Raw genomic sequence first — 25437 nt, 5'->3', positions numbered from 1 at the left:
CCTTTTGTCCTCTGGATCCACTCTGTCTATACCCCTCATGATCTTGAACACCTCTATCAAATCTCCTCTCAATCTTCTCTGCTGTAAGGAGAACAACCCCAGCTTCTGCAGTATATCCACATAACTGAAGTCCCTCAGCCTTGGAACCATTCTTGTATATCTTTTCTGCACCCTCTGTCAAACAACTCTCAAATAAATCAGCTTTGTTTCCAACATACAGTCGATTCCTTGATTTCTCCAAGAGGAGACTAATTGATATCCTGTTCCATTTTTGAGCCTTTTCTCCTTTGTTAAAGGAAGACTTGTATTTATAAAGTGCTTTTCATGCCAAAGCACTTGACAAGCAAGTGCTTTTTAAGTGCAGTCACTGTTGTAATGGAGGAAATGCAGCAACCAATTTGCACACAGCAGGCTCCCACAAACAGCAATGTGATAATGGCCAGATAATCTGTTTTAGTGATGTTGGTTGAGGGACACTGGGGTAAACTCCCTTTTTCTTTGAATAATGTCATGGGATCATTTATGCCCATTTGAGAGATCAGATGGGGCCTTGATTGAACGTCTCATGTGAAAGATGGCACCTCTGACAGTGCAGCGCTCCCTCTGTATTGCATTGGAATGCCGGCCTAGATTTTATGCTCAAGGCTCTGGAGGTGGACTTCAATCCACAATCTACTGACTCAGAGACAAGAATGCTACCACTGAGCCATGACCAACACCTCATTACTCTGGATTATTTCAGTTCTCTTGCTGTTGGTTATTATCATGGACAAGTCTGAGCTCCCCATACCTTCCAGAGCGCCGCTCCCAGCCTTGGGATCCAGGGAAGCCATTAGTAACACGCCCGTGTACATGCCCTGGGAGTGTTTGATGGGACAGTGTAGAGGAAGCTTTACTCTGTATCTAACAACTCTCTGCGGTAGGGAATTTCACAGGTTAACAACTCTCTCAGTGAAAAGGTTTCTCCTCATCTCAGTCCTAAATGGCTTACCCCTTATCCTTAGACTGTGTTCCCTGGTTCTGGACTTCCCCAACATCGGGAACATTCTTCCTGCATCTAACCTGTCCAGTTCGTCAGAATTTTATATGTTTCTATGAGATCCCCTTTCATCCTTCTAAATTCCTGTGAATATAGGCATAGTCGATCCAGTCTCTCCTCATATGTCAGTCCTGCCATCCTGGGAATCAGTCTGGTGAACATTCGCTGCACTCCCTCAATAGCAAGAATGTCCTTCCTCAGATTAGGAGACCAAAACTGAACACAATATTCCAGGCCCTGTACAACTGCAGTAAGACCTCCCTGCTCATATACTCAAATCCCCTAGCTATGAAGGCTAACATACCATTTGTCTTCTTCACCGCCTGCTGCCAACTTTCAATGACTTATGTACCATGACACCCAGGTCTCATTGCACCTCCCCTTTTCCTAATCTGCCGCCATTCAGATAATATTCTGCCTTCGTGTTTTTGCCCCCAAAGTGGATAACCTCACATTTATCCATATTATACTGCATCTTCTATACATTTGCCCACTCACCTAACCTGTCCAAGTCATCCTGCAGCCTCTTAGCGGCCTCCTCACAGCTCACACCACCACCCAGCTTAGTGCCATCTGCAAACTTGGAAATATTACACTCAATTCCTTCATCTAAATCATTAATGTATATTGTAAATAGCTGGGGTCCCAGCACTGAGCCCTGCGGCACCTCACTAGTCACTGCCTGCCATTCTGAAAAGGACCCGTTTATCCCGACTCTCTGGTTCCTGTCTGCCAACCAGTTCTCTATCCACGTCAGTACATTACCCCCAATACCATGTGCTTTAATTTTGCACACCAATCTCTTGTGTGGGACCTTGTCAAAAGCCTTTTGAAAGTCCAAATACACCACATCCACTGGTTCTCCCTTGTCCACTCTACTAGTTGCATCCTCAAAAAATTCCAGAAGATTTGTCAAGCATGATTTCCCTTTCATAAATCCATGCTGAGGTTTCAGTGCAGTACTGAGGGAGTGCTGCAGTGTCGGAAGTGCCACCTTTTAGACGAGAAGTTGAACCGAGGCCCTGTTTGCCTGGATATTAAAAGATCCCCCGGCACTATTGGGAGGCCTCCCAATTTCCTGGCCAGCATTTCTCCTTCAACCAACACCACCTGATTCTTGGCAATATTGCATTTGCAAAGTTTTCCATGTGACCTATCTAAGCAAGGCTATCAAGGTAGTGGTGGTGAGAGATCATGGCGGAGGTGCGGCGAATGCGGGTACGGCACCCAGAAGAGCCAAGGGCCCTGGGGCAGCACGGGCCAGCCCACACTGCGATATGTGTGCGCACTAGGTCCGTGCAGCAGAGCAGGTCTCCAGTCGTCCTGCTTAACCCTTGGCACTGGATAAAGGCCTAGCTCTGTCAAGCCCGTGTGGTGGCTGGTGTGCAATGGTCACCACACCTTAAAAAAATCCACGCACAGGCATCTTCCACCCCTGGAGTTCAGGACTGGTACATCGGGTCCTTCATTGAAACATTTATGAACTCATGTGGAAGCAAGTCATCCTCGTTCGAGGGACCGCCTATGATGATGATCACCAAAGTGAGCCATCTGGAGATTTTGATCTTGTGGCCCATACACCAAAGCTCAGATAATTTCTCTATATTCAGAAGAGCAATAGTCCCAACATTGACTCGGGGACACCAGAATTTACATAATTCTTGGATAAAGATTATCCATTACATAAGAACATAAGAATTAGGAACAGGAATAGGCCATCTAGCCCCTCGAGCCTGCTCTGCCATTCAATAAGATCATGGCTGATCTGGCCGTGGACTCGGCTCCACTTATCCGGCTGGTCCCCGTAACCCTTAATTCCCTTATTGGTTAAAAATCTATCTATCTGTGACTTGAATACATTCAATGAGCTAGCCTCAACTGCTTCCCTGGGCAGAGAATTCCACAGATTCACAACCCTCTGGGAGAAGAAATTCCTTCTCAACTCGGTTTTAAATTGGCTCCCCCGTATTTTGAGGCTGTGCCCCCTAGTTCTAGTCTCCCCTACCAGTGGAAACAACCTCTCTGCCTCTATCTTGTCGATCCCTTTCATGATTTTAAATGTTTCTATAAGATCACCCCTCATCCTTCTGAACTCCAACGAGTAAAGACCCAGTCTACTCAATCTATCATCATAAGGTAACCCCCTCATCTCCGGAATCAACCAAGTGAATCGTCTCTGTACCCCCTCCAAAGCCAGTATATCCTTCCTTAAGTAAGGCGACCAAAACTGCGCGCAGTACTCCAGGTGCGGCCTCACCAATACCCTATATGGTTGCAGCAGGACCTCCCTGCTTTTGTACTCCATCCCTCTCGCAATGAAGGCCAGCATTCCATTCACCTTCCTGATTACCTGCTGCACCTGCAAACTAACTTTTTCGGATTCATGCACAAGGACCCCCAGGTCCCTCTGCACCGCAGCATGTTGTAATTTCTCCCCATTCAAATAGTATTCCCTTTTTTTGTTTTTTTTCCCAAGGTGGATGACCTCACACTTTCCGACATTGTATTCCATCTGCCAAACCTTAGCCCATTCACTTAACCTATCTAAATCTCTTTGCAGCCTCTCTGTGTCCTCTACACAACCCGCTTTCCCACTAATCTTTGTGTCATCTGCAAATTTTGTTACACTACACTCTGTCCCCTCTTCCAGGTCATCTATGTATATTGTAAACAGTTGTGGTCCCAGCACCGATCCCTGTGGCACACCACTAACCACCGATTTCCAACCCGAAAAGGACCCATTTATCCTGACTCTCTGCTTTCTGTTAACCAGCCAATTCTCTATCCATGCTAATACATTTCCACTGACTCCGCGTACCTTTATCTTCTGCAGTAACCTTTTGTGTGGCACCTTATCGAATGCCTTTTGGAAATCTAAATACACCACATCCATCGGTACACCTCTATCCACCATGCTCGTTATATCCTCAAAGAATTCCAGTAAATTAGTTAAAAATGATTTCCCCTTCATGAATCCATGCTGCGTCTGCTTGATTGCACTATTCCGATCTAGATGTCCCGCTATTTCTTCCTTAATGATAGTTTCAAGCATTTTCCCCACTACAGATTTTAAACTAACCGGCCTATAGTTACCTGCCTTTTGTCTGCCCCCTTTTTTAAACAGAGTCGTTACATTAGCTGCTTTCCAATCCGCTGGTACCTCCCCAGAGTCCAGAGAATTTTGGTAGATTAAAACGAATCCATCTGCTATAACTTCCGCCATCTCTTTTAATACCCTGGGATGTATTTCCTCAGAACCAGGGGACTTGTCAATCTTGAGTCCCATTAGCCTGTCCAGCACTACCCCGCTAGTGATAGTGATTGTCTCCAGGTCCTCCCTTCCCACATTCCTGTGACCAGCAATTTCTGGCATGGTTTCTGTGTCTTCCACTGTGAAGACCAAAGCAAAATAATTGTTTAAGGTCTCAGCCATTTCCACATTTGCCATTATTAAATCCCCCTTCTCATCTTCTAAGGGACAAACATTTACTTTAGTCACTCTTTTCCGTTTTATATATCTGTAAAAGCTTTTACTATCCGTTTTTATGTTTTGCGCAAGTTTACCTTCGTAATCTATCCTTTATTGCTTTCTTAGTCATTCTTTGCTGTCGTTTAAAATTTTCCCAATCTTCTATTTTCCCACTAACCTTGGCCACCGTATACGCATTGGTTTTTAATTTGATACTCTCCTTAATTTCCCTGGTTATCCACGGCTGGTTATCCCTTCTCTTACCGCCCTTCTTTTTCATTGGAATATATTTTTGTTGAGCACGATGAAAGAGCTCCTTAAAAGTCCTCCACTGTTCCTCAATTGTGCCACCGTTTAGTCTGTGTTTCCAGTCTACTTTAGCCAACTCTGCCCTCATCCCACTGTAGTCCCCTTTGTTTAAGCATAGTATGCTCGTTTGAGACACTACTTCCTCACCCTCAATCTGTATTACAAATTCAACCATACTGTGATCACTCATTCCGAGAGGATCTTTTACTAGGAGATCGTTTATTATTCCTGTCTCATTACAGAGGACCAGATCTAAGATAGTGTTCTGTAACATACTGTTCTAAGAAACAATCCCGTATGCATTCTATGAATTCCTCCTCCAGGCTACCCCGTGCGATTTGCTCAGACCAATCGATATGTAGGTTAAAATCCCCCATGATTACTGCCGTTCCTTTTTCACATGCCTCCATTATTTCCTTGATTATTGCCCGCCCCACCATGAAGTTATTATTTGGGGGCCTATAAACTACGCCCACCAGTGACTTTTTCCCCTTACTATCTCTAATCTCCACCCACAACGATTCAACATTTTGTTCATTAGAGCCAATATCGTCTCTCACAACTGCCCTGATATCATCCTTTATTAACAGAGCTACCCCACCTTCTTGTCTATCTTTCCGAATCGTCAGATACCCCTGTATGTTTAATTCCCAGTCTTGGCCACCATGCAACCATACCCATTTGTAATGATTTGTGCCGTCAACTCATTTACTTTATTTCGATGTTTTAATACTAGTTTTTAATCCATGATTTTTAGTTTTGACCCCTCCTGCAGCCCCTTTACATTCAGTGGCCCTTTTTGTTTTTTGCTTTGGGTTTCTCTGTCCTCCACTTTTACTCATCTCCTTTCTGTCTTTTGCTTTTGTCTCCTTTTTGTTTCCCTCTGTCTCCCTGCATTGGTTCCCATCCCCCTGCCACATTAGTTTAACTCCTCCCCAACAGCACTAGCAAACACTCCCCCTCGGACATTGGTTCCGGTCCTGCCTCGGTGCAGACCGTCCGGTTTGTACTGGTCCCACCTTCCCCCAGAACCGGTTCCAATGCCCCAGGAATTTGAATCCCTCCCTGCTGCACCACTGCTCAAGCCACGTATTCATCTGAGCTATCCTGCGATTCCTACTCTGACTCGCACGTGGCACTGGTAGCAATCCCGAGATTACTACTTTTGAGGTCCTATGTTTTAATTTAGCTCCTAGCTCCTTAAATTCATGTCGTAGGACCTCATCCCTTTTTTTACCTATATCGTTGGTACCAATGTGCACCACGACAACTGGCTGTTCACCCTCCCTTTTCAGAATGTCCTGCACCCGCTCCGAGACATCCTTAACCCTTGCACCAGGGAGGCAACATACCATCCTGGAGTCTCAGTTGCGACCGCAGAAACGCCTATCTATTCCACTTACTATCGAATCCCCTATCACTATCGCTCTCCCACTCTTTTTCCTGCCCTCCTGTGCAACAGAGCCAGCCATGGTGCCATGAACTTGGCTGCTGCTGCCCTCCCCTGATGAGTCATCCCCCTAAACAGTACTCAAAACGGTGTATCTGTTTTGCAGAGGCATGACCACAGGGGACCCTTGCACTACCTTCCTTGCACTGCTCTTCCTGCTGGTCTTCCATTCCCTAGCTGGCTGTTGTCCCTTCACCTGCGGTATGACCAACTCACTAAACGTGCTATTCACGTCATTCTCAGCATCGTGGATGCTCCAGAGTGAATCCATCCTCAGCTCCAACTATGCAATGCGGTCTGTCAGGAGCTGGAGGTGGATACACTTCCCGCACACGTAGTTGTCAGGGACACTGGAGGCGTCCCTGAGTTCCCACATGGTACAGGAGGAGCATAACACGTGACCGAGCTCTCCTGCCATGACTTAACCCTTAGATAGGCAACAACAATGCTAAAGTTTACTTACTGTTATAGAAGAGAAAAAAGAAAACCTACTCACCAATCACCAGCCAATCACTTACCCCCTTGGCTGTGACATTACCTTTCTGTTTCTTTCTACTTCTTTTTTGCCTTCTCCCTATAGCTGCACCGGCTGGGCCTTTTGCAGGCCTCTCGCCGACCCCGGAACTCACGCGCCTCTACGCACCTCCACACGCTGCTCCCGACTGCCGCCGCGTTGGGCCTTTTGTACTCTTTTTATCTCTGTACCCCCTCCAAAGCCAGTATATCCTTCCTTAAGTAAGGTGACCAAAACTGCACGCAGTACTCCAGGTGCGGCCTCACCAATACCCTATACAGTTGCAGCAGGACCTCCCTGCTTTTGTACTCCATCCCTCTCGCAATGAAGGCCAACATTCCATTCGCCTTCCTGATTACCTGCTGCGCCTGCAAACTAACTTTTTGGGATTCATGCACAAGGACCCCCAGTACCCTCTGCACCACAGCATGTTGTAATTTTGTAATTTCTCCCCATTCAAATAATATTCCCTTTTACTGTTTTTTTCCCAAGGTGGATAACCTCACACTTTCTGACATTGTATTCCATCTGCCAAACCTTCGCCCATTCGCTTAACCTATCCAAATCTCTTTGCAGCCTCTCTGTGTCCTCTACACAACCCGCTTTCCCACTAATCTTAGTGTCATCTGCAAATTTTGTTACACTACACTCTGTCCCCTGTTCCAGGTCATCTATGTATATTGTAAACAGTTGTGGTCCCAGCACCGATCCCTGTGGCACACCACTAACCACCGATTTCCAACCCGAAAAGGACCCATTTATCCCGACTCTCTGCTTTCTGTTCGCCAGCCAATTCTCTATCCAAGCTAATACATTTCCTCTGACTCCGCGTACCTCTATCTTCTGCAGTAACCTTTTGTGTGGCACCTTATCGAATGCCTTTTGGAAATCTAAATACACCACATCTATTGGTACACCTCTATCCACCATGCTCGTTATATCCTCAAAGAATTCTAGTAACCACTGCTCTCTGTTCCTAGCCACGTGGAACGCATTGCCTGAAAAATGGTGGAAATTACTTTCAAGAAGAAATTGGAAATGTACTTGAAAGGGAGAAGTTATGGGATTCTGGGGAAAGAGCGGGGATGTGGGACTAATTGGAGAGGTTTTCAAAAAGCCGGCACAGACTCGATGGACTGAATAACCTCCTCCTGCACTGTATGATTCCATGATTATTGGTCACTAATAAAGTAGATAAGAGATTGTCAATGGATGTTGTCTAGAGACTTCCAGAAGGCTTTCCATAGAGTGTCACACAACATCTGTGGTCCTGAGCTGTAGTTGGCCTTCTGCGACTGGTGGGTACCGGAGGGACTGGAGTGCATCATCACCCCAGCAAACAGAACTCTAATTTAATCTGCTAAGTTTCCTTTTAATTGTGGTGAAGTTCCAGTCTTTATGGGTTGTGCCCTTTAAGAAGGGGGCATCTGCTTCCCTCTGAATGGCTGATGGCGATTATCATCCACCAGTGGAATCAGAGTGAGCTGCAGTTGGAAAATAAACATTAATTGAAGGCGTCAGTCACAACATTCAATAAATCTAAATTAATAAAAATGACTGGAAAAAATATTTTCCAGAGTTGACTAAATTGTGGGCGCGTCTACACTGAGTGTGACAGTTTTTAATGACACCAAGTGCTGGGGTTTCAGTTTATTTTGTTGTCCTTGCTCCAAACACATTTCACCTGCTTCCAATCACATTCCCGTCAGGTGGAAGATCAAGACATTTAATGGCGGCTGTCTCACCCAGCCTGCAGTGCGATACAGAATGTGCCACCCGACTCTCTGACACCTCCTCCTACCTCCCCCAGACCATGACCCCGCTACCCAACATCAAACCATTGTTTCCCAGACTGTCACTGATCTCAATGCCTCTGGAGATCTTCCCTCCACGGCCGCCAACCTCAAAGACCCCCAACCACGCACAGCCCGCTTCTACCTCCTTCCCAAGATCCACAAACAGGACTGCCCTGGTAGACCCATCGTTTCACCCCGATCTCAGCTCTATTTTTTTCTCCCCTTGTCCAGTCTCTTCCCGCCTACATCCATGATTCTTCTGATGCCCTCTGCCATTTTAACAGTTTCCAGTTTCCTGGCCCCAACCATCTCCTTTTCACCATGGATGTCCAATCCCTCTACACTTCCATCCCCCACCAGGACAGCCTGAGGGGGCTCTGCTTCTTCCTCGAGCAGAGGCCCAACCAGTCCCCATCCACCACCGCCCTCCTCCGCCTGGCTGAACTTGTTCTCACATTGAACAACTTCTCCATTGACTCCACTCACTTCCTCCAAATTATGGGAATCCGCGAGGGTCCTAGCTATGCCTGCTTTTTTGTGGGATATGTGGAAAATTCTTTGTTCCAGTCCTCCTCAGTTCCTTCCCACACCTCTTCTTCTGGTACATCGATGACCGTATCGGTGCGGTTTCCTGCTCTCGCCCTGAACTAGAAAATTTCATTCACTTTGCTTCCAATTTCCACCATTCCCTTACCTTCACATGGTCCATATCTGACTCTTCCCTTCCCTTCCTTGACTTCTCTGTCTCCATTTCTGGGGATAGGCTATTGACAAACATTCAATGACTGTCTGCTGGCTGCCAGAGCTACCTGGACTACAGTTCCTCCCACCCCGCTTCCTGTAAGGACTCCATTCCATTCACCCATTTCTCATCTCCGTCGCATCTGCTCTGATGATGCCACCTTACACACTAGTGCCTCTGATATGTCCCTTTTCCCTTAACCAAGGATTCTCCTCTGCTGTGGTTAACATGGCCCTTGACCGTGTCTGTTCTATTTCTCGCCATTCTGCTCTCACCCCTTCCTTGCCCTCCCAGAACCACGATGGGGTTCCCCTTGTCCTCACCTTTCACCCCACCAGCCTCCACATTCAATGGATCATCCTGGACCCTTTCCGCCTCCTCCAGGGTGGTCCCACAACCAATCACATCTTCCCCTCCCCTCAGTATTCCGAAGGGATCGCTCCCTCTGAGACATGCTGATCCACTCCACAGTCACCCTCAGCACCCCTCCCCTTTCCACGGCAACTTACCGTGCAAGCACAGGAGCTGCAACACCTGCCCTTTTCGCTCCTCCATTCCCACTGTCCAGGGCCCCAAACACTCCTTCCAGGTAAAACAGTGCGATTTACTTGTACTTCTTTCAATTTATAATGTATTCCCTGCTCACAATGTGGTCTCCTCTACAATGGGGAGTTCAAACACAGATTGGGTGACTGCTTTGTGGAAAACCTCCATTCAGTCCGCGAGGGTGACCCTGAGCCTCTGGTCGCCTGTCTCCGGCCCACTCCCACTCCCACATCTCTGTCCTCGGCCTCCTACACTGTTCTAATGAAGCTGAGTACAGAACTCGAGGAACAGCACCTCATCTTCTGTTTAGGCCTTCTGGACTCGACATAAGAGTTCAACAATTTCAAACCAGAACTTCTGCTCATATTTTTTTTCTTTTCTGTTTTTTTGTCTTTCCCATGGCAGCTGTTGATGATTCTGCCATCTCCATTTACGCCCTATCAAGACTCATAGAAACATTGAAAATAGGAGCAGTAGTAGGCCATTCGGCCCTTCGAGGCTGCACCACCATTCAATATCATGGCTGATCCTCTATCTCAACACCATATTCCTGCTTTTCCCCATACCCTTTAATGCCTTTTGTTTCTAGAAATCAATCCATCTCCCTCTTAAATATATTCAGTGACTTGGCCTCCACAACCTTCTGTGGTAGAGAATTCCACAGATTCACCACCCTCCAAGTGAAAAAATTTCTCCTCATCTCGGTCCTAAATTTCCTACCCCGTATCCTGAGACCTCCTTGTTCTTGACTTCCCATCCAGGAGAAACATCCTCCCCGCATCCAGTCTGTCCAACCCAGTCAGAATTTTATACGTTTCTATGAGATCCGCCCTCATTCTTTTAAACTCTAGTGAATACAGGCCTAGTCGACCCAATCTCTCCTATTCGACAATCCTGCCATCCCAGGAATCAGTCTGGTGAATCTTCGCTGCACTCCCTCTGTGGCAAGTATACCCTTTCTTAGGTAAGGAGACCAAAACTGCACACAATACTCCAGGTGCGGTCTCACCAAGGCCCTGTATAACTGTAGTAAAACATCCTTGCTTCTGTACTCAAATCCTCTTGCAATGAAGGCCAACATACCATTTGCCTTCCTAACTGCCTGCTGCACCTGCTTGTTTGCTTTCAATGACTGGTGTACAAGGACACCCAGGTCTCTCTGTACATCGACACTTCCCAAGTCATAACCATTTAAATAATACTTTGTCCTTATGTTTTTCCCACCAAAGTGGATAACTTCACATTTATCCACGTTATATTGCATCTGCCTTGTGTTTGCCCACTCACTCATCCTATCTAAATCGCCTTGTAGCGTCTTTGCATCCTCCTCACAACTCACAATCCCACCTAGTTTTGTGTCGTCAGCAAACTTGAAAATATTACATTTGGTTCCCTCATCCAAATCATTTATATATATATATATATTGTGAATAGCTGGGGTCCAAGCACTGATCCCTGTGGTACCCCACTAGTCACTACCCACCACCCCAAAAAAGTTTATTCCTACTGTTTCCTGTCAGTTAACCAATTTTCAATCCATGCCAATACATTACCCCCAATCCTATGTGCTTTAATTTTGCACACTAACCTCTTATGTGGGACTTTATCAAAGGCCTTCTGAAAATCCAAATACACTACATCCACTGGTTCTCCCTTATCTATTATATCAGTTACATCTTCAAAAAAACTCCAGTAGGTTTGTCAAACGTGATTTTACTTTCATAAATCTATGTTGACTTTGTTTAATCCCGTTGATATTATCTAAGTGTGCCGTTATCACATCCTTTATAATAGACTCTAGCATTTTCGCTACTACTGATGTCAGGCTAACCGGTCTGTAGTTCCCCGTTTTCTCTCTCCCTCCTTTTTTAAATAGTGGGGTTACATTTGACACCATCCAATCTGCAGGAACTGATCCATAATCTATAGAATTTTGGAAGATGACAACCAATGCATCTACTATTTCCATGGCTACCTCTTTTAATACTCTGGGATGCAGATCATCAGGCCCTGGGGATTTGTCTGCCTTCAGTCCCATTAGTTTCTCCAGCACTATTTTCTTACTAATAATCATTTCCATTAATTCCACTTGCTCACTAGACCCTTTGTTCCCTAGCATTTCTGGAAGGTTATTTGTGTCTTCTTCCGTGAAAACAGAACCGAAGTATTTATTTAATTGTTCTGCCATTTCCTTGTTTCCCATTACAAATTCTCCTGTTTCTGTCTCTAAAGGACCTACATTTGTCTTCACTAATCTTGTTTTTTTACATACTTATAGAAATTTTTGCAGACATTTTTTTATGTTCCTTGCAAGTTTCCTCTCATACTCTATTTTTCTCCACTTAATCATCTCTTAGTCCTCATCTTTTGTTTCTTACCATCTCCTTTTGCCTCGCACCATCATCCCTTTTGTTTCTTAATCTCTTCTGCCTTCCACTCTATCACAGACCTTCCCTTTTGTTCTTTCCTCACCACCCCCCACCCCCTATCCCTGCCTCTACACTTGCTTCAAATCCTGTTACAGCTCTAACTTTTTCCAATTCTGATGAAGGATTAACAAAATGTTAACACTGTTTCTCTCTCCACAGACGCTGTTAAGTTTTTCCAGCATTTTTTATTTTTATTTAAACATAAGCGTGTCCCTGACAACGGAGGCAGCACGAGCCTGGAGCAGTTGGAGGGAGTTTTGACCCTGGAACAGCAGGAGGGAGTTTTGACCCTGGAACAGCAGGAGGGAGTTTTGACCCTGGAACAGTTGGAGGGAGTTTTGACCCTGGAACAGCAGGAGGGAGTTTTGACCCTGGAACAGCAGGAGGGAGTTTTGACCCTGGAACAGCAGGAGGGAGTTTTGAACCTGGAACAGCAGGAGGGAGTTTTGACACTGGAACAGCAGGAGGGAGTTTTGAACCTGGAGCAGCAGGAGGGAGTTTTGAACCTGGAGCAGCACGAGGGAGTTTTGACCCTGGAACAGCAGGAGGGAGTTTTGACCCTGGAACAGCAGGAGGGAGTTTTGAACCTGGAACAGCAGGAGGGAGTTTTGACACTGGAACAGCAGGAGGGAGTTTTGAACCTGGAGCAGCACGAGGGAGTTTTGACCCTGGAGCAGCAGGAGGGAGTTTTGAACCTGGAGCAGCAGGAGGGAGTTTTGAACCTGGAGCAGCACGAGGGAGTTTTGAACCTGGAACAGCAGGAGGGAGTTTTGAACCTGGAGCAGCAGGAGGGAGTTTTGAACCTGGAGCAGCACGAGGGAGTTTTGAACCTGGAGCAGCAGGAGGGAGTTTTGACCCTGGAGCAGCTGGAAGCAGCTCGAGTCTGGAGCCAACACAGGTCCTGTCAAGGGGACGAAATGAGAAATAAAAAGTAATAAAATTAGGACATCACAAAGATGGAGATTGGTTCTTCCAATATTAATTGAATCACTGGACAGGGAATTAATCTTAAAGAAAGCTAATAACTGATTTAATTTGCTTCAATTGCTGAGTTTCTAATTTTAACTTAATTTATAATTATGGTATATATTATTTTTGTTTAATTATAATTAATCTTTATTATAGTGATTTTACTATTGTATACTCCTTATTGTATTATTTACAATGTAATTTGAATTTTTTTTTTTTTTTTTATAAAGTGTTTTTGCCTGTCTATCTGCTGCAGGGAGCGGAGATATTCCGGGCCCGAGTAAGGGAGCAAACAGTAGCCTCCTTACAGCAGCTCATCGCATTGGGACTGTGTCCACAGATGGGCTTTGAGTCGGGGTAAGTTCAGCAGCAGTCGGGGGCTGTCTGTAAGAGGCAGAGTGGAGCAGGTACTAGTTCTGGAACATGGAGTGAATGGGGGAAGGGCGAGGCCATTCTCGGGCTGTGTGTGTACAGTGTAAGGTAACAGAGAAAGTAAACCACCTCGCTCTTTCAAATCATTGCTGCTTTCTTTCCCCAAATCAGTAATGAATGTTCCTGATTCAGTTCCAATCTCAGTGCTTGTTCTTGGACATTGAACAGTGAAAACACAGCCTGAGAGTGAGGATGTGAGGAGTGTCACAAAGTGCATCTATTGCAGGCACCAGAAGAGGAGTGTGAAAGGAGACATTTCAAAAATGGGTTATTTTGTTTGGGTGCGTTGAATTCTCAGAACCGAGAGATACATTGTCACTCCCTCGGATACATCAGGATCCGGTCACTGTGACATTTTGTTAATGACACAGGTCCGCAACTTGGTTTCAATAGACTGAGAACAATTGTTGTACAGCCCAAGTACCTGTGATTATATTCCAGGAAGGAATTCAGAATTTTACAGGTAGTCCCATGGGAGTGGGAGATATAAACCTGGACTGTGCCAATCGGGTGGTCCCATTCATGGACCAGTGCTGGGTTTGGGTTGTGTCTGGATGCTGATAACTTACTATAGAACCATCCTACACACCTGGTGTGGGGAATCTGAGTGCCGCTGCACTGCAGTGAGATCAGGCAATGACACTGTTTGTATCACGGATTCCTCTCTCCAGATACTTTACTTTATTACAAACAAACGCATTGTAATAAATAACTTTATTTTTATATTCTCTCCATATTCTGTCCATATCATAACTAATAGTGTTCTCCTATTATTATTCTCAGCAAAATACTTCAAGCCAGAATAAATTTGATCTTTCCTCAACCCGGAACACAAGGAACAGTGCAGGCAGCTCCTTCTCACACACAGTAAGTACATTATCACTCACAGAGCGCAGAGACACAGAACTGACCTCAATCATATTGTCACAGGCAGCAGAAGCTGTCAGTCCCACAGTGATCCGAATTTCCAGAGTTATATTATGAATCCCACAGTCACTTGGAGTAGTACAATAATATGTTATTTCAAAGTCCAATCATATCGCACTGAAAGGCAGATCCAATTTCACTCCCTTACTCTCACCCACGATCAGTTAGACACTGACACGGTGTCAATTCACACTGGTGTCTGTACACTGACTCTCAAACCCAACAGCTAACTTACAAGAGCAGAGAAATGGAGGTAATGGACTGAACCAAACCTCCTCCTGAGACAGTCATCGATAATCTCAACCTATCATCCGCCTGCAGCAGGTGGAGACGGAACCAAATCCAACAGTCACACAGAGCAAGAATAGCTCAGTACAAGAGACTGTCAATTACATAATCAATCCCACACTCACACACATCACCAGTCTAACAGATACATAATCAATCCCACACAACACCAGTCTAACAGATACATAATCAATCCCACACTCTCACACATCACCAGTCTAACAGATACATAATCAATCCCACACAACACCAGTCTAACAGATACATAATCAATCCCACACTCTCACACATCACCAGTCTAACAGATACATAATCAATCCCATGCTCACAAACAATACCAGAGACTGAGAGAAACATAATGATTCATACACTCATTCAATGTGTCTGACAGATTGAGAGAGAATCACAATCACTTCCAGTACCTGAGATTGACTGACTGATAGTGAAACCCACACTCCCATACCAGGCCCTTACAGCTACAGACAAATTCTCACACTCGCATACCAGAGACAGATAGATAGTGAACTCCACAGTCATTCACCAGAAACTGACAAGTGCAGAAAAAAACACTTTTGCTTTCCAGAGACTGATAGATACAGAGTAATACCCACACTCACATGCCAAAGACTGAGAAATACAGACTAAAAACCACACTCCCATAACAGAAACTTACAGGTGCTGATTAAAACCCTTACTCAAATATCAGAAACAGATAGATACAGAATAAAACCCACACTCACTTCCCAGAGATGGACTGATACAGAATAAAACACAGTCACATATCAGAGAGTGACAGGTAGAGAGTAAAATCAACACTCACCTGAAAGTGACTGACTGATTCAATGTCAAACCCACAATACCACAGCTGTACCAGACACTTAAAGGCACAGAATGAAATCAACATTCATATAGCCATTGACAGGTACAGAAAACATACACACATTAACATACCAGTGACAGACAGGTAGAATGTGGTAAACTCCACACTCACATAACAGAAACTGTGATGTATAGAATATAACTGCACTCATAACAGAAACAGACAGGTACAGATAAAAAGTGCCACACTCACACACAAGAGACTGACAGGTACAGAGTGAAATCTACATTCACATACTTGAATAAAACACACGTTCACATAACAGCAACTGACAGGAGGAAAACCCACATACACATCCCAGAGACTGACATTCACAGAATAATACTCACACATAGACTGATGGATACAAAATAAAACTCACACTCACGTACCAGAAACTGACCAGTACAGATTAAAGCCCACATTACCTGAAACTGACCGAGAGTAAAACCCACACTCGCCTACCAGAGATTGAAATTTACAGATAAAATCCACACATATAGAAACATAGAAACATAGAAAATAGGTGCAGGAGTAGGCCATTCGGCCCTTCTAGCCTGCACCACCATTCAATGAGTTCATGGCTGAACATGCAACTTCAGTACCCCATTCCTGCTTTCTCACCATACCCCTTGATTCCCCTAGTAGTAAGGATTTCATCTAACTCCTTTTTGAATATATTTAGTGAATTGGCCTCAACAACTTTCTGTGGTAGAGAATTCCACAGGTTCACCACTCTCTGGGTGAAGAAATTCCTCCTCATCTCGGTCCTAAATGGCTTCCCCCTTATCCTGAGACTGTGTCCCCTGGTTCTGGACTTCCCCAACATTGGGAACATTCTTCCTGCATCTAACCTGTCTAACCCCGTCAGAATTTTAAACGTTTCTATGAGGTCCCGTCTCATTCTTCTGAACTCCAGTGAATACAAGCCCAGTTGATCCAGTCTTTCTTGATAGGTCAGTCCCGCCATCCCGGGAATCAGTCTGGTGAACCTTCGCTGCACTCCCTCAATAGCAAGAATGTCCTTCCTCAGGTTAGGAGACCAAAACTGTACACAATACTCCAGGTGTGGCCTCACCAAGGCCCTGTACAATTGTAGCAACACCTCCCTGCCCCTGTACTCAAATCCCCTCGCTATGAAGGCCAACATGCCATTTACTTTCTTAACCGCCTGCTGTACCTGCATGCCAACCTTCAATGACTGATGTACCATGACACCCAGGTCTCTTTGCACCTCCCCTTTTCCTAATCTGTCACCATTCAGATAATAGTCCGTCTCTCTGTTTTTACCACCAAAGTGGATAACCTCACATTTATCCACATTATACTTCATCTGCCATGCATTTGCCCACTCACCTAACCTATCCAAGTCGCTCTGCAGTCTCATAGCATCCTCCTCGCAGCTCACACTGCCACCCAACTTAGTGTCATCCGCAAATTTGGAGATACTACATTTAATCCCCTCGTCTAAATCATTAATGTACAGTGTAAACAGCTGGGGCCCCAGCACAGAACCTTGCGGTACCCCACTAGTCATTGCCTGCCATTCTGAAAAGTCCCCATTTACTCCTACTCTTTGCTTCCTGTCTGACAACCAGTTCTCAATCCATGTCAGCACACTACCCCCAATCCCATATGCTTTAACTTTGCACATTAATCTCTTGTGTGGGACCTTGTCGAAAGCCTTCTGAAAGTCCAAATACACCACATCAACTGGTTCTCCCTTGTCCACTCTACTGGAAACATCCTCAAAAAATTCCAGAAGATTTGTCAAGCATGATTTCCCTTTCACAAATCCATGCTGACTTGGACCTATCATATTACCTCTTTCCAAATGCACTGCTATGACATCCTTAATAATTGATTCCATCATTTTACCCACTACCGATGTCAGGCTGACCGGTCTATAATTCCCTGTTTTCTCTCTCCCTCCTTTTTTTTTTTAAAGTGGGGTTACATTGGCTACCCTCCACTCCATCGGAACTGATCCAGACTCTATGGAATGTTGGAAAATGACTGTCAATGCATCCACTATTTCCAAGGCCACCTCCTTAAGTACTCTGGGATCAGTCCATCAGGCCCTGGGGATTTATCGGCCTTCAATCCCATCAATTTCCCCAACACAGTTTCCCGACTAATAAGGATTTCCCTCAGTTCCCTCTGACCCCTTTTATATCCGGAAGGTTGTTTGTGTTTTCCTCAGTGAATACCGAACCAAAGTACTTGTTCAATTGGTCCGCCATTTCTTTGTTCCCCGTTATGACTTCCCCTGATTCTGACTGCAGGGGACCTACGTTTGTCCTTACTAGCCTTTTTCTCTTTACATATCTATAGAAACTTTTGGAATCCGTCTTAATGTTCCCTGCAAGCTTCTTCTCGTACTCCATTTTCCCTGCCCTAATCAAACCCTTTGTCCTCCTCTGCTGAGTTCTAAATTTCTCCCAGTCCCCGGGTTCGCTGCTATTTCTGGCCAATTTATATGCCACTTCCTTGGCTTTAATGCTATCCCTGATTTCCCTTGATAGCCACGGTTGAGCCACCTTCCCTTTTTTATTTTTACGCCAGACAGGAATGTACAATTGTTGTAGTTCATCCATACGGTCTCTAAATGTCTGCCATTGCCCATCCACAGTCAACCCCTTCAGCATCATTCGCCAATCTATCCTAGCCAATTCACGCCTCATACCTTCAAAGTTACCCTTCTTTAAGTTCTGGACCATGGTCTCTGAATTAACAGTTTCATTCTCCATCCTAATGCAGAATTCCACCATATTATGGTCACTCTTCCCCAAGGGGCCTTGCACAACGAGATTGCTAATTAATCCTCTCTCATTACACAACACCCAGTCTAAGATGGCCTCCCCCCTAGTTGGTTCCTTGACATATTGGTCTAAAAAACCATCCCTTATGCACTCCAGGAAATCCTCCTCCACCGTATTGCTTCCAGTTTGGTTAACCCAATCTATGTGCATATTAAAGTCACCCATTATAACTGCTGCACCTTTATTGCACGCACCCCTAATTTCATGTTTGATGCCCTCCCCAACATCACTACTACTGTTTGGAGGTCTGTACACAACTCCCACTAACGTTTTTTGCCCTTTGGTATTCTGCAGCTCTACCCATATAGATTCCACATCATCCAAGCTAATGTCCTTCTGAACTATTGCCTTAATTTGCTCCTTAACCAGCAATGCTACTCCACCTCCTTTTTCTTTTATTCTATCTTTCCTGAATGTTGAATACCCCTGGATGTTGAGTTCCCAGCCCTGATCATCCTGGAGCCACGTCTCCGTAATCCCAATCACATCATATTTGTTAACATCTATTTGCACAGTTAATTCATCCACCTTATTGCGGATACTCCTTGCATTAAGACACAAAGCCTTCAGGCTTGTTTTTTTAACACCCTTTGTCCTTTTAGAATTTTGCTGTACAGTGGCCCTTTTTGTTCTTTGCCTTGGGTTTCTCTGCCCTCCACTTTTCCTCATCTCCTTTCTGTCTTTTGCTTTTGCCTCCTTTTTGTTTCCCTCTGTCTCCCTGCATTGGTTCCCATCCCCCTGCCATATTAGTTTAACTCCTCCCCAACAGCATTAGCAAACACTCCCCCTAGGACATTGGTTCCGGTCCTGCCCAGGTGCAGACCGTCCGGTCTGTACTGGTCCCACCTCCCCCAGAACCGGTTCCAATGCCCCAGGAATTTGAATCCCTCCCTGTTGCACCACTGCTCAAGCCACGTATTCATCTGCGCTATCCTGCGATTCCTACTCTGACTATCACGTGGCTATATACCAGAGACTGAAAGGTCGAGAGTGAAAACCACACTCACACACCAGTAACTGACGGATACAGAATCCAACCCACACTCGCACATCAAACACTGACAAATAAAGAGTAAAACCGCACTCACAAAGAAAATCAACACTCAAATACCAAAAATTGACAGTGCCAGACGAAAACCCACAATCGCAGAGTAGAACCAGACATGTTCAACGATCATCAGCCCAGCACAGAGGAAACGGCAGCCGCTGACAGAGCTGGAGGAGGGGAGCTCGCCTGGGCCCTTCCCGTCGGTTTAAACACTGTGTGGGGAGGGGAGGAGCAGCATGTTTTTAGCTCACGCTCAGACCATCTTTTTGTCACAAATTAAATTAGCAAAAATGGGATTGTTTCGCAAGTTGCTTTTATCACTAATTAAATGGGCCACATTGAGAACATGTTAGTTATCATCCGAATTACTGAAACAACGAATGTGAGAGCCTGACACTGGGGTAAGAGTGCCGAAACTGTTCTACTCATTCCGTAGTCTCTGGTGTGTGTGTTTCCCTGTCAGTTTCCGATAGGCGAGTATGGGTTTTACTTGCATATTATTGTTCAGATACGTGGGTGTGGGTTCCATACTGTACCTGTCAGTTTCTGCTATGTGAACGTGGGATTTATTTTGTACCTCTCTGTTTCTATTATCTGAGTGTGTATTTTATTCTGTACCTGTCAGATTTGGCGGTGAAGGTGAGATTTATTCTGTACCTGTCAGTATCTGCTATGTGATTTGAGATTTATCGTGTACCTGTCAAGTTTTGATATGTGAGTATGGGGTTTATTCTGTACCTGTCAATTTCTGAGATGTGAGTATGGGTTTTATTGTGTACATCAGTTTCTGATATGTGAGTGTGGGTTTTATTCTATACCTGTTAGTTTCTGCTATGTGAATGTGGGTTTTATTTCAGCTACTGCTGTGTGAGTGTAGGAATTAATATGTACCTCAGTTTCTGGAATGTGATTGTGTTTTTTTTCTGTACCTGTCAGTTTGTGGTACATGTGTGGGGTGTCAGTTTCTGGTATCTGAGTGTAGATTTTTACCTTTATATGTCAGTTTGTGCTATGTGAATGTGGGATTCATTCCGTATCTCTCAATCTGGGCTAAGCGAGTGTGTGTTTCCTCTGTACCTGTCAGTTTCTGGTATGTGAGTGTGGGATTTATTCTGTATCTGTCAGTTTCCGTATCTGCGTGTTGCTTTTATTCTGTACCGGTCAGTTTCTGGTATGTGAGAGTGTTTTATCCTATATCTGTGAAATTTACAGATCAGAGACAGCCCCAACAGACAACAGTTTTTAACATTATAGTGGACAAATGTGATTCAAAAATATTTGGAGTAGAGACGAGCTATTAATACGTTATATAAATCATATTTGTCAGGGGTACAGTGAGTGAGTGTGGGATTTATTCTGTATCTGACAGTCTGTGGGTACAGTGAGTGAGTGTGGGATTCACTCTGTATCTGTCAGTCTGTGGTACAGGGAGTGAGTGTGGGATTCACTCTGTATCTGTCAGTCTGTGGTACAGTGAGTGTGGGACTTATTCTGTATCTGACAGTCTGTGGTACAGTGAGTGAGTGTGGGATTCACTCTGTATCTGTCATAAATGCAAGTGTTTGTTGTTGCTGTAGAAATTAAGCTTTTCAGTTACTTATGGTGGTTAACATTTACGCAGAAGAAATTGTCAGAAGCAGCCTCGAAGATAACCATCAGGAAAGTGCTGTTACTGGTGAGATCACGATTTGCTCGATGCAAACTTGACTAATAACTCTAGAGGTGATGGAAAAGAAAGCAACATTTGGGGACGTTTGAGCGAGATGAGAAAACATAATCAGCGCGAGGAGCCCGATCAGAGAGCTGGTGGGCAAGAAGCATTGAGCTCCTGTTTACTGCCGATGCTATTTCCAAAACAAGAGGGAAGAACAGTCCCTGGATCTGGGAATTTGAGGAGGCCTTTCAGCACACGGAACCTGAAGGCAAATCATCCCTTCGAGTCTGTTACAAAAGGAACAGGGGGAGGCCATTCAGTCCCTGGATCCTGTTACATAAGGAACAGGAAGAGGCCCATTCAGTCCCTGTTACATAGGAACAGTGAGCTATTCTGCCCCTCGACTCTGTTACATTAGAAACTGGAGTTGACCGTTCAGCCTTGGAATCTGCTTTACAGGAATAGATGGACGCCATTCAGCCCCTCCAACCTGTTACAAATGAACAGGCAGCCATTCAATCCCTCAAGATTGTTGCATAGGTACAGGAGGTGGGCATTCAGCACCTTAGCCTTGCTATAAAGGAATTGGTGGAGGCAATGCATCGACTGGATACTGTTACTCTGGAACCTTTCACATCGGAATAGGAGGAGGCCATTCAGACCCTCAAGCATGTTACGTAGGAACTGGAGGAGACCATTCAGCCCCCCGAGAATGTTATAGGAACTGGAAGAGGCCAATAAGCCAGTCGCATATCTTATAACGCAAATGGAGGAGGCCACTCATCCCACCTAACTTATTACACAGGAACAGGAGGTGGCTGTTCAACACCTAGAGTTGTTAGACAGGAACAGGATGAGGCCATTCTTCCTCTCGAGCCTGTTACATTGAATCAGGAGGATGCCATTCAGCCCTTCCATTCTGTTATGTGGGAAGAGGAAATTCAGCCTCTCTAACATTAGAAACATGAGCAGACCACTCAGCCTTTGATTGTGTGACATGGGAACAGCAGGACGTTTTTCATCCCCTCGAGCTTCTTACATTAGGAACAGGAGAAGACCACTCAGTCCCTCAGGTCTGTTACATAGGAACAGGAGTAGGCCAATTCCACCCCTCGGAACTGTTAACCAGGAACAGGAGGTGGCCATTCAGCCCCTCGTGCCTGTTACAGAGGAATTGGAGGAGTCCATTCAGCCTCTCCTGAATGTTACATAGGAACTGGGGAGGACAGTCAGCCCCTCGAGCATGTTGTATAGGAACTGGGGGAGGACATTCAGCCCCCAAGCATGTTAAATTAGGATCATGAGCAGGCCATTCAGCCCTTTGATCCTGTGACATGGGAGCAGGAGAGGGCCATTCAGCTCCTCGAGCCTATTACATTAGGAACTGAGGAGGCCATTCAGCTCCTTGAGCGGATTACATTAGGAACTGGAGAGGGCCATTCAGCAACTGGAGTTAAAAAGCAATAGAATGATGCAATTCTGTCCCCCGGGTCTGTCACATTAGGAATAGGAATAGGACAAGGACAATCATCCCCACGGGATTGTTTCATGGGAACAGGAGGAGGGCATTCAGCCCCTCGAGCTTGTTACATAGGAACTGGAGGAGGCTATTCAGCCCCTGGAGTCTGTTACACAGGAATAGAAGTGGCTATTCAGCCCCTGGAACCTGTTACATAAGAACTAAAGGAGGCCATTCAACCCATTCTAGCCTGATACAAAAGGTACAGGGGAAGGTCATTCTGCCCTGAGAGCTTGTTACATATGAACAGGAGGAAGCCATTAAGCCCCTCGTGTTTATTACATTAGGAACAGGAGAAGGCCACTCAGTATCTCCAGTCTGTTAATTTAGGAACAGGAGGTGGCCATCAGCCCCCTCGGGCCTGTTACACAGGAATAGGAGGAGGCCATTCAGCACCTCACACATGTTTAATTTGGATAACCTGTCTGTGTATCCGCACAGTGATCGGTACCGTACCTACTGTGTGTGAGGAAGAGCTGGTTACACTGTTCCTTATGTCTCAGGTGGAGGAAACTTCACATTTGTTCCGGTTCCTTCAATTCCTTGCCTGTAGGAGGAGAAGGTATCTCTGATCATTCAAGAATAGGAGAGGTAGAAAAGACTAAAGTGATGAATGTAATCGTTCAATTAATATTCATTATGAACATTCACAAAGGGAAGCCAGCGAGACAAACAGTGTCAGTGTCTGACTCCACTGCAGTACTGCAGCACTCAGCTTCTGCACACAAAGTGTGTTGGGCAGATTTACAGCAATTTACTGACATCCAGACACAACCCAACCCCTGCCCTGCCCTGCCCTGCTTCAGGAATGGGACGACCCGATGGGGCACGGACTTTTACCACAGCTCAGATTGCTGCTCTCCTCTCCCAGGGTACTAACCGTTCAACCAAAAACAAAGAGCCGCTGTTTGAAACATGTCCTTCACATTTCTCACCCGGTGCCTGCAATAGATGCTCCTTGTATAAATCCTCAGTGTCCGGCTCTGCTTCCACTGCTCACTGTCCAATGACAACAAACACGGTGAGACTGGAACTAAAGCAGGAACGTTCACTACTGGTTTGCAGGGAGAAAGCAGCAATGATTGTCAACAGCAGATCCTTCCCATTCTGTCTCCCTTACCCGGGACACACGCTGTCCACACACAGCCCGAGAATGGCCTCTCCCTTCCCCCACTCACTCCACGCACTGAGACCAGTTCTTGCTCCACTCCGCCTGTTACACACAGCGTCCGACTCCCCCTGAACTTCCCCCGGACTCAGTGCCGATCTCTGAGCCCATCTGCGGACACGCTCCCAAAGCGATGTGCTGCTGTAAGGAGGCTGCTGCTCGCTGCCTTACCCCGGGGCCGCGATGTCTCCATTCCCGGTTGTTTAAACCATCTTCTTCCGCTCACTGAGTGAATGGCGCTCACAGGCTGGGCTGGGGGACGGGAGGGCGCATGCGCTCTTCTGCTCACTCGAGGGGCGGGGCTTATTCGCGCATGCGCAGCTCTGCAATAATTCAGCCTTTTAAAAAGCAAAGTGCACTTTTCTCGATTTACTTTTATCAGAATCTGAGCAAAGGAACTGGGCCAGGGGGCAAGGACAGAGAATGTTTAAAGCTGGGGGCCTTGCCCCTTTAAGATGCTCAATTTGGGATCATTCCGTGCAGGGTTTTTTCTCTTCGTGAGCCTGTCCTCACAAAGCAATCCTGCAGAAACATCGGAGGGACGGGGGAGTAAGGAGTGTTTGCTGGAACTGTGCAGGAGTTAATATCTGACAGAAACTGTTCCAGTTTAATTTAATCAGAGTGAAACATTCGGTCACTGAGAGTAATACCGAACGGGCCTGAGCTGCAAGATTACAGTGAGTACAACAGACAAGCGAAGGTTAAATGTGGGACCTTGTTTCTCTCACTCTCTGACACTGTCCCGCAGTGTGGGACGAATAATGTGTCTGTCTGTGGTACAATATCAGTAAGAGAGGGGACTGCATCTTCTGTCTCTTCAATGGGATCTTTCAGGATAAAACCGGACCTCACAGGTCAGTCTAGAACTGATACTGTGCATGTTTCTGCGTCTCACCGTCCTGCCTCGCACTCCCCTGTCTCTCTCTCTCTCTCTCTCTCAGCCCACTCTTTCTCTCTCTGTCGCTTTCCCCTTTCTCTTGTACTGTCTGTGAAGGCGGGATTCTGTTATTTCGCGTGATGTGGAAACACTTATGAGTACAACACAATAGGAGCAGGGAGGTCTTACTGCAGTTGTACAGGGCCTTGGTGAGGTCACACCTTGATTATTGTGTACAGTTTTGGTCTTCTAATCTGAGGAAGGACATTCTTGCTATTGAGGGAGTGCAGCAAAGCTTCACCAGACTGATTCCCGGGATGACAGGACTGACATATGAAGAAAGACTGGATAGAATAGACTTATATTCTCTGGAATTTTGAATAATGAGAGGGCATCTCATAGAAACATATAAAATTCTGACGGGATTGGACAGGTTAGATGCAGGAAGAATGTTCCCGATGTTGGGGATGTCCAGAACCAGGGGTCACAGTCTAAGGATAAGGGGTAAGCCATTTAGGACCGAGATGAGGAGAAACTTCTTCACTCAGAGAATTGTGAACCTGTGGAATTTTCTATCACA

The 25437-nt window shown here is 45.6% G+C and overlaps 1 protein-coding gene and 1 long non-coding RNA gene across 2 annotated transcripts in view; both read right to left on the bottom strand.

Moving 5' to 3' along the window:
- LOC139274172 (zinc finger protein 585A-like) overlaps nt 1–25437 on the bottom strand; it is a 134448-nt gene that overhangs the window by 39558 nt on the left and 69453 nt on the right. The gene's annotated exons all lie outside the window — the stretch shown is intronic.
- Nucleotides 8144–24237, bottom strand: LOC139273815 (uncharacterized). Its single transcript, XR_011595386.1, has 3 exons — nt 24152–24237; nt 23269–23359; nt 8144–8265 (listed from the first exon to the last, which is right to left on the bottom strand). It is a non-coding gene; the product is annotated as an uncharacterized lncRNA (long non-coding RNA).

The sequence above is a fragment of the Pristiophorus japonicus genome, chromosome 9, assembly GCF_044704955.1.
Source record: "Pristiophorus japonicus isolate sPriJap1 chromosome 9, sPriJap1.hap1, whole genome shotgun sequence".
In the NCBI taxonomy this organism is placed as follows: Eukaryota; Metazoa; Chordata; class Chondrichthyes; family Pristiophoridae; genus Pristiophorus; species Pristiophorus japonicus.
The sequence above is the reverse complement of the archived record's forward strand: the minus strand, read 5'-3'. Positions and strand labels throughout refer to the sequence as shown.